We start from the raw sequence: 7,133 nt of genomic DNA on the forward strand, positions 1-7,133 counted from the left end.
TCTGCGCGGAGTGCTCGCTTTCTTGCGGTAGAGAGTGGCGATGAACGAACAACCTGATGAGTAACTTGACATCGACTGACCCGCGTCGTGTGGCGCGCGGTAGGTGCGAGAACACCGAGTGTCGACTGCCGGGAATTCTCGCGCGACACGGAGAAGCTCACTTTTAGTGCCGGGTGGCGTTCTTACGGTCACGTGGAACATCCAGGTAAGCGAATTATTCGCTGATGTCTTTTCTCATTCTGTATTTTAGAACTATTTTCGTAGGAACGACGTTTTTAGTGTATTCTCTATGTCTTCTTATTGGCCTGGGAACGTCGAATTAGTACCAGGTCTAGGTCTTTTTGAAGCGTCTGTTTGACACGAGTCATGCGGTCGACCGGGAAAGACGACAAGAAAGAAGAAAGGACTGCGTTTCTCGTTGTCGTGGCTGTGAGTCGCTTCTCTCGTTCGCCGTCCGGTTTCCGCCGACCTCGACGTCTCGTAATAGGCATCTTTGGCTCGCTGGCCGTAAATTCTGCACATTCTGAAGGTTCTGGACACCATTTATAAGCAAACGACCCACAATCAATTTAACAATAAATCTTCTGACTACCATCTCAGGCATACAATACGGCACACTCCAAAAGTAAGAACGAACTATGGTGAACAATGTTTCCTGTACCAGTCAACTGAAATATTAAATAAATTACGAGAACAATTAAACTTCGATGGCAGGGAACTTACGTTTAAAAAACAGGTCAAAGAGGTGTTACTTAAGCAAAACGCTCGCAATAATGATATATAAAATATGGTTAGAAGTATATGTCTACATGTTCCCCTAATGATAGAAATTAAAAACATTAACAAACCAAAATATATTAATACGTATTTGTGGCATAGTAGTGTAACTGATGGAAGTTCATGCGTACGAATTACTGCGTTTATGTGTACATTGTGATGCTTTTGTGAATTTGAGACCTATGCTTTGTATAATGCATAAGAAGTGTAGTAATGACTTTGCTTTGTGCTATTTCTCTATTACGATTGTGCTATCATGCCTAAATTTGTGAACAGACGTGTTGTTATGTACGCTGTAAATCGGGTGGCTGAGGCCTCTGTCAGGCCACGTTCGCCTTTAGTCTCAGCCTCCCCTTGGTTTTTGCCAAGAAATAAAAAATCAAATGAAAAAAATTCGCGGCCGCGCTCGCGGTTCTCGTCGGTGGCCGTTCTCGGGAGAGGAGGCACGACACCGGCAGTGAAGGAGCCGCCTGCTCTATCCGTCCTTCGCAGACCACCCAGAAAAGGACGAAAAATATTGTATACCGCAATTCACAAAGTCGACGTGCACATTACGAAGCGTTGGAAATAGTGCCCCATTGTACAGAAACGTGCGCGTTTATGCTGCACAACGCGGCAGCAGTTTGTGTGTTGTATGACAGTTCGAGCGCATTCAGTCTACAGGGCGTCCCAGCTACTATGCATGGGCCGAGATTTTTAAAAAGAGCAACGGCGTAACGCGAAGAAAACCCAGCGCATAATGTTTACAGTACGGTTGAGTAGCGGCCAGTAATTTCTTTGTTAATTATATTTACTTAGCTTACTTTAATTGATTTTAGAACGTGAGAAGTACTGTCCCAATCATTAAAGCGTCAATGAGGCACTTGTTGGTGCCCATGAGCGACATCTAACTGCGGGATTTTAAGCAACGTGCTTATTTCGTGGGAATTTAATCTAACGCATAAAGAAAGCCCGTGAAATATGAAAATTACCACGTGACGGCGCTGGAGCCCGCATCATAAAGCAGCGCCATCGAACAGGCTCCCTCTGAGTTAGCCAGAATGCAATAAACAAGAGAAAGAGCGAAGACATCGCGACCGAGCTTGTGCCTTATCTCCCACACGCGCCCCCCCCGAAACTTGCTGTTGCTGCTCCTTCAATGTATGTCATTATCAAGGTGATGCGCTGTCTCTTCGGGCGGGTGACAGACGAAGCAGTTGCATTGAATCAGCTTATTTAAGAGCGCTGGTTTATGACGCGGGCTGGGCCGCAGTCACGTGGTATTTCTCATATTTCGCAGGGTTTATTTATCATTCAAAATAAATTAGTATGCAATAAGTACATCGCTGAAAATACCGCACCTAGATGTCCCTCGTGGGCACCTACTGTTGCCTCATTGATACTTTCATGATTGGGACAGTACTTCTCAAGTTCGAAAATTAATTACTTCATTAAATATCATTGAGGAGAAATTACTGGCCGCACGTCCACTGTACTGCAAACATTATGCACTAGGTTTTATTCAAGTTACGCCATTGCTCTTTTTAGAAAATGTTGGTGCATGATAGCTGGAACGCCGTGTATAACTGTTATATTGAAGCCGCTTTCTATATTTTCTAGTTTTAACAAGTGAACATCGTTTGCCGGTGCACTGTGTGAGGCGACCACAAGGAGCTGGTATGTTGCAGAACCCAGAGAAATCGTGAAGTTGCAACTAGACACGTCATTGGAAAAAGCCTTCGTGCTGTGTTTGTGTATATTACATATAGGACGTTACGTTTCGGCCTGCTTTTGGGCAGTTGCTAGGATTCCTTCAGGTAGTAATTATACGAGACGGCATCGATGAAATTCCATGAGCGCTCAAAATGGTACGCGATTTGTTGATGTAACTACACTTCGAAAGAATTAAGGTCATAGCAACGTTCCCGTGCTGCTTTAAAGTGGCGTCAAAAGTTCATCTAAAGCCTATTTTATGGTTCCTGTCTTTACTTCTCGCATTACCCTGTATGGAAGCATTTTTATAAGCTATTGTTAATAAAAAAGTTTAACTCAAATTTGAAATTTGTTTAAATTTCTTGTTTTACGTTGTCCCTCAGCTTTGATTCAAAATCTCGACCTTCGCAACAATCCTCACAGACTTTTTCACTTAATTTTTTTTCACCTTCGTAAAGGCAATGCCGCTGAAAGAACGCACATCACAAGATTAACTATGTAGGGATTAGCTTGGTACACTTGTTCAAGATGCTTTTTGAAAGTTTGTCTTCAACTGCCTTCCATGGCGCTTAGGTTTATCTGAACCGAAATTCAGAGGCAATCCTAAACCGCCTTATTCTACTAACACTACTGCGTTTGGGGCCATGTATAATCAATTAAAGGATGGAGGCGAAAAGCAAAAACGCCCGTGTGTTCGAGATTTCGGCGCACGTTAAAGATCCCCAGGTGGTCAAAATTAATCCGGAGCCCTCCACTACGGCGCGCCTCATCGCCAGCGTTGCGTCGGCGCGTTAAACCCTACAATCAATCAATCAATAATCAATTAAAGCCACAATTGCAATCCCAGTCTTGTCGATTTGTGACTGGCGACTTTCCTTACGCTTTGTGAAGGTGAAAAAGAGGATTCGCACTTACCTGATGCATCGTTCTCCAGCTGTGTAAAAGACGCCTCTCTGATCATAAGAAATCATTTAAAAAGAAAGCTAAAAGAAGACAACGTTTGCTCGGCAGTATTTATGGGTTTGGTGGGTGCTCAAGCTACACAGACCACAAATACGACAGAACAATTGTCTTTTTTAGATTTATTTTAAATGATTCCTGGCGGTCCGAGAGGCGCCTTATACACAGCTGAAGAATCCGCATTGGGTAAATACAAATCCTCTTTTGGACCTTTATTGAGCGTTAACAAGGTCGCCAGTCACCGATGGCAAGCGTGAGCGCTCAGTGATAGTTCACCATGCCTAAAACAAGCGTGCGAAAAATATCCTTTACTAACGCTTAGCAGTCGTTACACATGCCGCGAGTCATGCTAGGAAGCGTGATATTTCAGCGTGAAAGCTCCTCACGCTTGGAACAAGCGTTCAAAAAATTGCCGACACTCACGCTTGCCAAGCGTTAAAAAATTTATAGTGTAATCACGGTCCCCTGTTGCTGACTTGTGCCTTTTTACGAACTTGATGATCTTTACGGCACCATAAATTGTTGTGAGACTGCTAGCTAGGATACCGTACGATGCGGCGACATTCTTCTTTTTTCGACGTTGGAGACGGCATTTAAACGCGTGCGCTCCTCTTGAAAACGCACAACTTTTCGCTATCTGCACCAGAAGTCATCACCGACGAACCAATACCAGAGATAGCGGGGGAGACGCGCGACAATACTTTATTTCTCCGGCCAATTTCTGAGTAGGTGGCAGAAACAAGGACTGATGAGCTTGCAGACTTCTGAGCTTGTGTTTCGTCTTTTCTTTCTTCGTCCTGTGCTAAAGTTCGCTAGAAGTATGAGTTCATTAGTTCTCAGACTTCGTTACATCAAAGTTTACTGCCACGATGTTTCGTTACAGAGAGGTCGCAAGCACATGGGCTTCAATGGGGTTGGCAATGGGGAATTGAAAAACGTCCTTAATTAAATCCAGGAATTCATTACATGGAGGTTTGTTACATCCAAGTTTAACTGCATACCCTCTCCACGTGCATCCCTTTGGTTTTCTTGCTCAATTTATTTGTTGTCTAAGTGTGATGTATGTGCGTCTTGAATATGTCTATGTCGTGCTGCGTGCTCAGCCGACCCACATTGCCACGCGTAGTTTTTTACTAGGTTATGCATGACCAGTTAGTAAAAGCAGTAAGCATCTAGTTGATACTGTGACAAGTAACTGGTTATATATAATAGGTATAATATAATAAAAGGTATATTTATGTATAATATAAATATTATAAATATAAGTATTTATAAGAAAAGGTATATTGATGACATATTAATGATCTGGTAGCACGGTGAAGCGAAACCCCCCTTCATTGAGGCATTTCACCTAACACATCCTAGTATTTCCGTTTCATCACTGCTCCTCGAAACACAGTGTAAACTTACTGGGCGTTACCGTTACTACTTCCCAAGGTAGGCTTCAAACCAAACTGTATCAAAAACCGACAGGCAAGCGGCAGTATTTGTATTTTTAAAGCAGCCATGTCAGGCACGGCAAGACAGGAATGTCCAGCGTTTTAAGAGAATTTGCTCAAACCAAGCCGGTTTCGACTCAAACTTTCGGGAAATTAACACCGCCCTCCTGAATAAAAAAAAAACACGGAAAAAGTTATCCACGACGCTATTATGCGAGCCAACCAATTAGACCACAACGAAATCTTTAGTAATCAATCCCGAACGTTAACCCGCGAGCTCACCTAGTCTTAACCCACTCAGTTTCCGTTACAAGAGTGTCCAACATGCTAATAAAACTTCACAATATCCCAATTCAAATTGACCGCTTAAAGGGTATATTTCCCGAGCCACAACGCGTTGTATTTCGACGCAATAAGAATTAGGCGAATTTCTTACTCACTCTCGTATCAGCCGACCAGAAACTACTCGTTGCATGCCCAGTAACAAACCTCGATGTAAAGCGGGCTCACAAATGACCACCACGGAGCGTGCCACAAAATATTACGTGAATATAAAAGGTAAGTTTAACTTTGACTCCGCTAACGTCGTATACCTTCTGAAGTGCACTATTTATAGGCAACAATATATCGCAAAAATTGTCCTTATTTGCCTCTGTCAAGAAATCGGCACGGTTGGGGCCATACATTTGAACATATTAAGGCAACAATCTTGGAATCCGCTTTTAAAACCCACCACAACCACGAAATTCGCGAATCTAATCTCATTTATAAGTTTAGGTTAGCGTCGATTGGGATCAATGAAAGTTAGGAAAAATGACGTGGTTATCTCTCTTTTAAAATTGGCGACGTCATTATTATTATTACGTCGTTCATTAATCCTACCCTTGTGTTTCCCATCAGAATTTGCACAAACTCTACTACACCGCAAAACTCTTTCATTGTCCAGTAGCTCATTCGGGCGCTGTCACCAAATACAGCGCCTTTATTAGCCTAATCGGGCTAGACAAAGCAATTTTTTCCTTCGGAAGGAGGCTGTGTTTCCACCATTACTTTGAAACCTTTAACCCTTCATGATCTGCGCACCGTATCTATTTTCCTATATTTTTCCCATCCGTCAAGGAGGGCGCACTCAAATTGCGATCTTCCTTTGTTGACTCTATGTATCCGTCCACACCTGACTCCCCTTGCATTGACTACCCCTTTGTGGACATTTCTCGTCTTTTTGAAATCATATTGACCCTAGCTGTACGCGTACTTCCGTGGTGCCTGCAGCAGCAGCCCACATGCATTGCTTCCCTACATCTTTTCAGTAGCTAGCTCATTGTGAAATGCTCTTTTGTGTACCGTATCTATTCTTCCCATCCGTGGAGGGCACGCACAAATTGTAGTCTCCCTTCATGTCTATATGTAACCGTCCGAACCCATATCCGGATCAACTGAATCGTATTGCGTATATTTCCCTTTTATTTGAAACCACAATTTCCCGAGGTGTACTCATGCTTCTGCGGTTCTTGAACTTGGAGCCCACACCGTGTTCGTTTCCATGTCGTCTTGCAATCTTGAGCGCTGCCTTGTTAAGTCAACCTTTTTTTTCGCTTGCTTTCTTGTCTCACGGGCATCGCCCGACCGTATGCCTACCCTCCCTTTCCGAAACACCTTTCTCTCCTGCTCACATTTTTGCGCAACAGTATATAAGAAATGTGTTCCAAATGTTTGTGGCCGCAGTATCACAAAACTGTAGTCTCTTGAAGGCAAGCCCCATTGCCGCTACGTGAGTAAAACTTCTTTGGTATTGTTCTTGCTTCGCGTCCCACTGTTTACTTATAGTATTTCCGCGCGCTTTGGGAGTTTTTTCTAGACGTACACACACGCACACACACACACACACACACACTATATATATATATATATATATATATATATATATATATATATATATATTTGCCCCATCTACGCCCACTGCAGGGCAAAGGCCTCTCCTATAGACCACCAATTATGCCTGTCCTGAACTAACTGCGACCAGTTTCTCCCGCAAACTTCTTGATCTCACGTGCCCATCTAACGTTCTGAGGCCCCCTGCCATGCTTGCTCTCTCTAGGGTACCGCTGTTACCCTTAATTACCAACGGTTATCTTGCCTTCGCATTACATGCACTACCCACAACCATTTCTCTTAATTACTACTGACATCTCCTTAACAGGCGTTTCTTTCAGTTTCAGTTTCATTTTATTAGACAAACAAAGTAAGTAATATAACGTCAGTATA

This window comes from Haemaphysalis longicornis, unplaced genomic scaffold (genome assembly GCF_048455015.1).
Source record: "Haemaphysalis longicornis isolate Haplotype H1 unplaced genomic scaffold, Haemaphysalis longicornis Haplotype H1 scaffold_1, whole genome shotgun sequence".
Classification (NCBI taxonomy): Eukaryota; Metazoa; Arthropoda; class Arachnida; order Ixodida; family Ixodidae; genus Haemaphysalis; species Haemaphysalis longicornis.